The sequence below is a fragment of the Vombatus ursinus genome, unplaced genomic scaffold (assembly GCF_900497805.2).
Source record: "Vombatus ursinus unplaced genomic scaffold, bare-nosed wombat genome assembly UNPS02014799.1, whole genome shotgun sequence".
In the NCBI taxonomy this organism is placed as follows: domain Eukaryota; kingdom Metazoa; phylum Chordata; class Mammalia; order Diprotodontia; family Vombatidae; genus Vombatus; species Vombatus ursinus.
This window is the reverse complement of record NW_020954577.1, coordinates 26,799,848-26,809,860: the sequence shown is the minus strand read 5'-3', so window position 1 is coordinate 26,809,860 and position 10,013 is coordinate 26,799,848. Positions and strand designations below refer to the sequence as shown.

At 44.9% G+C, this 10,013-nt stretch overlaps 1 protein-coding gene across 1 annotated transcript in view; it reads left to right on the top strand.

Annotated features, from left to right (window-relative positions):
• Window positions 1-4,556: 4,556 nt before the first annotated feature.
• The window catches only part of TMEM108 (transmembrane protein 108), a 375,444-nt gene continuing 369,987 nt past the window's right edge, over window positions 4,557-10,013 (top strand). Inside the window, exon 1 of the mRNA XM_027872487.1 lies at window positions 4,557-4,648. The gene's annotated coding sequence lies outside the window, so the exon portion shown is untranslated. The remainder of the gene's footprint in view (window positions 4,649-10,013) is intronic.

The window sequence follows — 10,013 nt, the reverse complement described above, 5'->3', positions numbered from 1 at the left end:
CCAAGGTACCTTCTAACTTTAGAGCTAGGATACTTTAACCTCACCTCTGGGTCCCTAGTGGGTGTCTGACTCCTCATTAGTCCCAAGGTTATCAGCTAGTAGACATGAATGAGCATTTTTTTTTCTTCCCTTATCTTCCTTTCCCTTTCCTTCTCCCTTCTCTTCCCCCTTCCTTCGTCCCTTCCCCTTTTCCCCTCCTCCCTTCCCCTTCTCCTTTTCCCCTCCCCCTTCCCCCTTCCCTCAGAGGCCCATGGTGGTAGAACTAAGTGTCAAAAAGCAGCATTTAGACCCAGGTCACTTGACTCTAAATTTAGTTTCTTATTTGTTGTACAAAACCTGCACTCATATAAGTGCAGGATATAAGTATGTTTTTTCCCTCTTCTTGGGTATCTGTATACATTCCCCCCAAGCAGGCCTTTGCCTACTTGATGGAAGGAAACACAGTCCGCATTAGAGACTTGATTATTTTGCAGATAAAACAATAAAAGAGCCCTTTCTGAATTTTTTTTTCTTTACAGGGTTGGAATTTAAATTTGGGACATAACCCTGAAAGTCTCCAATGGTTCATAGCAATAGTTCATGTTTACAATGTTTAAAATGAGTTGAATTGGAGTAGATGCCCTCAAAGACCCCTGGCAGCTCTGAGTCTGTGATCCACACAGTACATTAAGGTGTTTAGCATGCCTTTCCCAGAACAAATCCACGAGGTGGGCATTACAAGTATCGTTACCCCCATTTTGTAGATGAAGAAACTGAGGCTCTGAGAGGCTAAGTGAATTAGCTGTCTAAGGTTGTAGGGTTAGGAGAGTATCAGGGTTGGGAGTCTGAACCTTCTTGACTCCAAATCCTGGTTTCAAGTTCAGACTGCAACACTTACTGATTGTGTAACCTGAGATAATTCACTTCTCAGTGCCATGGGCAAATCTCTAAAGACCACAAGCAGAGAAGGTGCTGTCCTGCATTGGTATAGGGAGTTGCCTCAGTTTCCTTACCTGAGAGTATTGGGAGCTCCCAGGAATGAAATATTAGAAATGAAATCACAGACTCAGCCCCTATTACTAGGAGTTCTTACCAGAGAGTTACTTATTTTACAGATAAAAAAAAAATCAGGGAGAGGGCTCTTCATGAATTTCTTTTTTCTTTTAGGGCTGGAATTTAAACTCAGGACAAGCCCCTGAAGGTTTCCAATTTACTAAAAACAATAGCTTCTGAGAGAGGAGCCTTTATTAGTTGTAATTAGTGATTTACACTGTCATCCAGAAGGGCCCTGGCTCTGGTTTTGGTTGGATGGCACAGTTAAATATTGCAAATTACTTTCTTTTTCTTTGTGTAAGAGCAGATGAGTTGCCAGAGGCTTCCTGATCAAGTCCATTGATCTGACAGCTAAATAACGAACAAGAAAAACCTTCCTTAAGTCTTGAAACATATCCTCGTCTTGCTTAGACATTGCCCTACTCCAACAATAGTCAGAAAACAATGCCGGGCTAGGTTTGGGATATCCAACTAAACTCTTGACTTCATTTGCTAAACGAAAGCTGTTAGCATTCTTGACAATATCAATTTCATTGCCAGCTAAGCAGGAATAATTGCTGGGACTGTATAAGCAGGAGATTTAAAAAACGAACCTGGAGAGGCTGAGGAGGACCAAGGTTTCTCTAAGTGGTCTTTTGAGCACCTTGATGAATAATATGAAATGACTGCTTCAAACACAGCTTGTTGGAACATTGGATCCCTTGGGTTTGAAGGTCTCTGAGGGACTGGAGATAGGTGGAATCCAGCCCTTTACCTCTAGAAATGCAAGGCCTAAACTGCCCTGAAGAACAAGGTTAAGGTAATTTAACACTCCAGAAAATATTCAAGTTGGAGTACAAGAAGGTGAGCTCATTACCACTGAACTCCGAGTGATTTCTTTGAGTCTGGATGGCATCTACAGAAAGAAAACAATTGCTGGCTAATTTTAAATCCTCCAGACAAGGAGGTTTTCTGTAGCTTATTGGCATATTTGTAAATGTTTGTGTGGATTGACCAAGAGGCTGCAGGACCTCCCCTCCCCCCCCCCCCCCCCCCCCTGTGGTTGTCCTGTTGTTTTATTAGTATGGTGGATGGATTTTTAGTCATTGCACTTGTGTACAGATTCCTGTTCTGCTCCTTGACCTTGGGCAGATCATTTAACCTCTTTGCCATTTGGAAAAGGGGAGAAATTGGGCTAGATGACCTTTGAGATTCCTTCTAGTTCTAAATTGATGACCCTCTGGTTCTGAGTTTGACAGGGTTGGGGGTATCTGTCTTACACTCCAGACTTAGGGAGGCTGAGGAGAGGGCAGGAGGGGGAATGGTCCGTTGATTAGCACCGGTCACGTGCAGATGGAGGCTTACTGCTTATTGAGGCATTATCAGCTTCATCGTGGTTCAGAGAGAGCATCCAGGTTGCTACTGCTTCCAGTTTCCTTCCCAGCACCCAAGTGCTGGGTCAAGTTGTTTCTTCCTAGGCTGAAGAGACAGTGTGGTGCATAGGATAGTGCTGTATGATGACGGTTCAAGAAGACCTAGGCTCAAATCCTACTTTTTCCACATACTAGCTCTTTGACCTTGCACAAATCATTAAACTCAGGGGAGCCTCAGTTTCATCATCTGTAAATGGGGTGGGGGGAAGCATTGGCCTAGATGGCCTCTCAGTTCCCCACCTCACTCTAGTTCCATGATCTTATGAGTCACCCAGGGGTAACTTACTGAAAGGTCACATTTGAAGTCCATAAATTCCTGGAGGGCAGGGAATGTTTCGGTTTTTATATCTCTCACACCTAGTAGAGTGAGAAGCGTAATCAACGTCTGTTGACTAGAACTCTACCCCTTCCTTTGGCTTCCAAGGCCTTCATTAGCTATTTCAATTGGCTATCCAACAACAAGAGAAAAGAAAGGGGATATTTTCAAAAGGTACCTTTGGATAACTTCCAAAATAAAGACATGGTAAAAGAGCAGGCAATGAAGATGGTCTGAACTTTGACAGGTTCTCTGTTGTCCCCTCCCTGGAAAACAGCTGGGAGGCATCCTGATACAGGGCCGTAGAACACAGACTCTAGTGACTGAAGTCAAGTCATTGGTCGTGGATTCAAATCCCACCTTTGCTGCTACTTTTGCTGCCAACCATGGGCAAGTCACTTAGTTTTCCTGGAGCTCACTTTCTTTATCTGTAAAACCAGAGGACTGGACTAGATGGTCTCGGGAGAACCTTCGAGTTCTAGATCTATATGAAATGAACTAGATTTTAAAATTTTTTATTATATATATATATGTATATATATTTAATTTTTAGGCCCTCTGGAAAGTTCCCGAAATACTTCTCAGCGCCCACCCCCACTGTGTAGGCACTCTGAGGCGGTGGCAATACTGTAGTTGGCAGAATTATAGATTTAGAGCCCTGGCTTCCTTCAAGTCCCAGCTAAAATCCCATCTTTTAGGGGAAAGCTTTTTCCAGTCTCTCAATTCTAGTTTCTGTTGAGTATTTCCAATTCATTCTCTAGATAGCTTGTTTGTATGTAGTTGTTGGCACGTTATCTCCCCGTTTTAGACTTCGACCTCCATGACAGCAGTGACTGTTTTTTTGCCTTTCTTCGTATCCCCCGTGATTAGTACAGTACCTGGCACACAGTAAGCATTAAAAACGTTTATCGGTTGGCTGACTGGGACCTCCGGACTTTCTAATTCAGCCCCCCGGTTTTACAGTAGCTTTTCTTTGCGAGGTTTCTGGATCTAGGGCTGGTAGGGTTCTTAGAGGCCATCTAATTCGCCCCCCCCATCCCTTTTTACAGATGCAGAGACTTACCCAAGGGCATAGGTAATATGTACTGTCAAAGGTGAGTTTTGAAGCCTGAGCGCTTTCTACTGCCTTTGAGACCACCGCCCTGAAGCAGTGACCCGAAGGTGGCTGATGTCTAGGCTATCCTTGCTCGAAAGGTGTGGAAGGGGGGGGGGACTTCTTTCCGGGCAATGAACGCTCATGCAACAGAGCCTTTGCAAACGCTGCCTTTAATCTCAGTTAATAACCCGGGTTGTCCGTTGCACCAGCCTGGCCTCATTGACATGCAGGGGCCGTCTGTGCTCGGGACGGCTCCTGCGCGGCGCTCTGCACCGGGGCTCCCTTTGTCCGTGGCTGCAGCCGAGAGCCCTGGCAAGCAGCCTCCGGCCACCGCTCAGTGGCAGTGGCCGAGAGCCGAGGGTCCAGTCCCAGGGGATGGCGCGGCTCCCCATGGTGTCTGCCCCCAGAGAGCTAGGAGCCGAGGAGAATGTCCCCACGGATGCCCACGAGCCCTCCGTGAGGCGAGAGGCTGCCCTGCAAGGAGCGCATGGGAGGAGCTGAGGGTGGGAGTGGGGAGTGGGGAGTGGGGGGAGCTGGAAGGGGGTAGGCGGGCCCGGCGATTGGCCGGCGCCAGCACGTGACCGCGGCTCGCGAGGCCACACGTGCTATCGGCCTCCCGGGCTGCAGAAGGGCTCCGAGGGCCCGGTAGTTGGTGTGTGCGCGCGCGCGTCTGGGAATGTTGGTCTGTGTGTGAGGGAGCGCGAGCGCCCACGTCTGTCTGCGCGCTGAGCGCTGGTTCCTGCTTTCTCCGTCGTCGCCGCTGCCTGCAAGAGCGTTTGCACTTCTACCGAGGTAAGCGAGAACCACGGCTCTTTATTCTCATAAATTCGCCTCCTGGAATGAATGAATGAATGGAGGAAAAAAGCGCGGGGGGAGGGGGGCGAGCATTGTTCTCCTCTCACTCAAAAGACTGCAATTTTTGCATTGGATGGAATGCAAAAATGCAATCAGGCCGGACTGTGGAATTCAACGCATTGGCTCCCCGTCTTATTTGCTTCCCCCCCCCCCCCCAAATCGAATGTGGCTTCAGGTGCAAAGCCAACTCCACCGCCCAGCTCAGCTTCCAGCAGAACCGGCTGCCTTTGTTGATAAACGGGGGTGGGGGCTTTAACATTCCCAACAAGCTTGCAGTGGAGTTAAAAATAACAGCCCTGTCGGATTTGCATCTTCCTGGGTGGCTTAATTGATAAAGATTGACCGGGGATTGTGCCCAGAAAAAAAAAAAAAACATTCCCCTGCCTGTTACGGCAGCTCGAGAGGCGATTTTTAATGCGAGGGGCACGGCTGGGCATGGAGGGATGGAATGTCACTTTTTGCTTGGTTCGCTGCAAAGTGCATGGGGGCTGCTGGCGCTCCGGGGAGACATAAAGGCTGGTGGAGGCATGGGATCCAGGACCATGGCAAATGGAGAGAATGCGAGTAATGCTGAATCTGAAGTGTAACTGTGCAGAGAGGGAAGAAAAAAATATGACAGTTTGCTTACCGCAGGTCTGAAAGCCCAGCACCGATTAACCAAGGCTGATGGAGTGCCCTCAGTCAGTCAGCAAGCATTCCTTGAGCACTTACTCTGTGCCGCACTGTGCTTAAGCGCTGGGAATACAAAGAAAAGCAAAAACACGGGTCCTGCCTTCAAGGATCTCACATTCTAATGGGCGAGTTAACATGGAAATCATTAGGCACATGCAGAGAGTCTACAGTGCATAAGACAGCTGCTTCCCATACTTTTACCTACATTGAATCTTGGTGCTGGAGGAGAGAAAACAGGACACTTATTTTTTTTTTTAAGCCACAACAAATAACTGAATATTGGTGCAGCTGAGCTGAAGGAAAGGCTGAGGCTTAAAAAAAAAAAAAAGATAAATATGGCAGAAGCAGTCACCAGAAAAATGCCTGCAGTGAACTGCAGAATATGCCACTATTCAGGGATTTTTTTTTTTATGGAGAGGATTTGGGGGGGAGCCCGTTAGCTGAGGGTTCCCTCCCCCCCCCCCCCCCCCCCCCCCCAGCACTATGTACACTGACAGTTCACTATTTCCAGTCAGGCTGTTGGGGTGGAGGTGGGGGTAAGCCAGCATCTGAATTAGGCAGACTCAGACTTCCTTAATCCTCTGAATAGTATGTTTGGAAAAGACTGTTTGGCTTCCATAAGAGGTCACTCAGCAGAGGTCCCTAGAAAGAGCTGGTGGAATGACTTATATCAGTTGGTACTAAAATTAAGTAGAAAAAACAGGTTGAGAATTGTACCAGTGACACCTTCTTGCCTCTATTCTCCCATTTTCCTAATCTCACAATAGAAGGGTCATTCCATACTGGCTCTCCAGTATGAATATGTAAAAGTTCTTTGGGGATTCACCTGGTTGACTGGTAGCATTGAGCTCATCTGATAACTTGCTGGATAGGAAGCAGTTCTACTTACTGACTTTATAAGGATTTTACTCCATTCCTAGACTTTGAGAATAATACAGTTGGAACATAATATAGTATGGGAGAGAGGGCAATGAGCACCCTTTCTTTCTGACGTTGAGATAGTCTGATGCCAGTTCTCTGCTTGCTTCAACCCCCCCCTTCCCATTTTTCTGCCTCTTCTTTGCTCTTTCCTATAATTTTTTTTAAATCCAGGAAATAACTTGATTTCCATTAGACCCATGATACATTCCCAGTTTCCAAATGCCTACAGTTTCCATGATATCCAGAATTAGGGAAAAATTAGGGGAAAGTAGCACTCTTGATGTTGGTAAGGACATCAGACCTTATGGCTTTTGGTTTGATGGCACCATTGTCAGGAGCAGGCAAGCAGACTTGGTTTCTGTGGAAGGAAAAAGGGGGAATTGAAAAGAACCAATTAGTTGCCATGAAGCTTACCTGGAAAAAATGGAAGTGAAAACATAACTGATTACTAATAAAGCAAAATGTAGTTTGTTGCCCCAGATATAGTAAGACAGGACAAATTCTCTTTGAAACTTAACTGATTCAGAATCACTGAATGGTAGAGAAAGAAAGGATCTTAGAGAATATCTCTTTCTAGACCAACCTCTTCATTTTGAAAAGGAGGGACTCAGTGGTGCACATTAGCCAGAAGATTGGCAGCCCTGCATCATTAACCTATGCACTCAGCTATGTGGTTCTTTGACCTACTTGACAAGGTTCTGATCTCTGGTCCACCAAAGGCTTGTCCTCCAGTGTTGCTTTGGAAGTAGCAATAATGGAAAGGCTTTTCTTTCTGGGATTTCTCCCCCATGGGTTGGGGGCAGAGAAGGAGAGATGGAATGCCAGAGATGAGAATCTGCCCTTCCTACTGAATCATTTCCCCTTCAAGGGAGATTATGTGGCCACTTACATAAATGAGCTCAGGGGCACCAAGTTGAGAATGGTTCCGTTTTTAGAGTCCCTTTTTTAGATGCTACAGGTAGGAGGGGAATATGGTGGAGGAAGTCAATGGAGGAAAATGCTATAGGAAAGTCAAGGAGATGGTAAATCTATCACTTTCTCCTGGCTGGGGCTTGGAAGAAGGTTCTCTACAGGAAGAACTGCCTTACTTGCAGCTTAGCCTGTGTTTACTTTAGTTTCTGACTGCATGAAGGACTTCATACATGGAGCAGGGAGGGTTGGTTCAAATGGCCAGTAGGTTCCTTTCAACGCCGAGATGCTAATGACTCTAGGGAACTAGCCATTTATTGCACGGGAGGCCCCCGGGAAGGTAACATGTACTGCTCAGAAAGGTTTTAAGCCTTAGCTATGCTAGCAATGTGCTTGGAGAGGAAACAAAGCCAGCAACCTAAGCCGCAGCCCTCCCTAAGTCCTTGGCTCCCCTGTTTCTCAGAAGCCTGTAGGTGTTAGGGTCTGCCTTCCCCACCAGTAGATGGTGCTGCTGTCTCTGGGAATTACACTAGGAGGTTTAACAGGGTAATTGGCCAGCTGTAGTCCTGCAAAGCTGCCCAGTGCAATGTCCGGAAGATTAAAAAGAAAAAAAGCTGTGTCAGCCTTCTGTTGGAAAGAGTCACAAGGAGAATGCATCTGAAAGACTGAGCAGCTTCTGACAAGTTGAAATAATGGGTGCTATCACAGAAGATGAATGATTGGTTATTTCATTTGCTGTATCTTTTTTTTGGGGGGGGAAGGAAGGAGCAAATGATGATTAAATGTTCTTAGCATAGTATTTTGCAATCCTGTGGTTGGTTAATTGACCATAAGGTTAATATCATCACAGTGGATTTAATTGCAGTTTTGAATATCTCCTTTGCTTTTGGTTCTTTGCACAAAAGCTAATATGCAAATCTGGGCATGTCCCTGAAAAAATACTTATGATTTGAAAACTCAAGCCTGAGCAAGCATCAGAGGCCTAGGGAAGGCATATAGTGTGTGTATCCTCTGAAAACAGGAAGTAACAATTGGGGAGTGGGTGGGACTTGTGACCTCATCATTGTAGGTATCCTCTGAAAATAGGAGGAAGACATAGGTTTGTTTACTTTTTTTGTCATGGAAGGGGCTGGTCCATACATTCTCTGTCCCTTTTTTCTTTTTGCTGTAAAGCTATTTTTCTTATCCAAGAAATAAACAAGTTGATTGTCCTTGTATTTTAGTACCTTATGTTGCCAGGTACATTGAGAAGTAAGTCACACAACTAACATGTGTCAGGGGCAGGGCTTGAACACCATTCTTCCTGAATTCATATCTGACCTTCTACGCACTATCCTTGGGGTCTATGGACTTGTTTTGCTAAAAGAAAATTCTGATAATTGAATTTCAATAGAATTGGTTTTCCTTGTAATTTTATGTATTTTGTTTCTTGCATTTAAAAATATGATTCTATGATGAGGTCAAGAGGTTGGATCATGCTTCCAGAGGGGTCAGATATGCAAAAAAAAAAAAGTTAAGAGCCCCTGAATAGTTCCGTAATGCCCCTTATTCATGGAAAATTTTAGAAAAAAATCCTGCTACTGCAAATATGGAATATAGCATCATTCTACTGCAAGGCTAACTTCTGCAGGCAACTGAAAGTCGGTTACAGAGTGCTTCAAAGTCCCTATAAAATTCCTAATAAGCACCCCAAACACTTGCACTTAAGAAAACTATTAAGTAAGCAGTTTGCTGACTTTCTTCTGTTCGGGATAGCAAAAAGTGACTCCAAAGGTGAAGTAATGATTCTGTTAACTTCATTAGACAGGAGGAAATTTTCCACCTCTTGCCTGGTAACAACTCTCTAGAAGCCCCATCATTTTGAAAGCATTTGGTAGAAATGTTCTTTAGGAAGAAACTGTCTAATAGCAGCCTCGCACTGGTATGCATTGAAGGGCAGGGTCCCAAAGAATAGAACTCGTCATAAGTTTTGACCAAGCACAAGGCATAGTTTAGGAGTAATGGTGCCTTTCATTCATAGCAATAGGTCTCCAGGGCAGTTCATGTCTTTGACTCAGCAGTGTCCAGGGATCATTAGAGGATTTATTTTCTGTGCCCATCTTACTGATATGATTGCTGCTACCAGTGCGAAGGCCAGCACTTAAAACTAGTGAGGTTGTGGGTTAGCAGTGGGCACTGTCACTCTGGCCTCTCTGCCTTTTCCTGCCTTGGCATGATGGACAGAACAATGGATTAGAACTCAGGAAGATCTGAATTCACTTCCCACTTCAGACAATTACTCTGTTATTTAACCTCTATCAGAGTTAAGTCTCTCTTCTATGCCTCCTGCAGATGGTTATTATAAGGATCAAATGAATTAAGTACTATATTAATGTGAGCAATTATTATTAGTAATAAGATCATTGATCTAGACCTGGAGGTGACTTTGAGGTCCAATTCTCTTGTTTTACAGAAGAGAATGGAATCTGAACCCAGGTCTTTCACCAAATGCAAAACCTTTTCTAATTCTCTCTAGCTATATGACCTTGGGCATGTCACACTCTTTCCTGGTCTCAGTTTCCTTATATGTAAATTAAAGATATTAGACAAGATGGTGTCTCAGGTCTCTTCTAGCTCTAACATTCTGAGGATATTTTTCTGATTTATACTGAGGCATTTCTGAGGCCTCCAGGAATTTCTCATTTAGAAGATACCCTGGGGTAGTGAGAACATATAATACAGGAGTGTTCAATCCCCTTGGCAGTCTGATGAAGCTTATTCACCCCTTCTCAGAATAATGTTGTATGAGATAAAATCCATA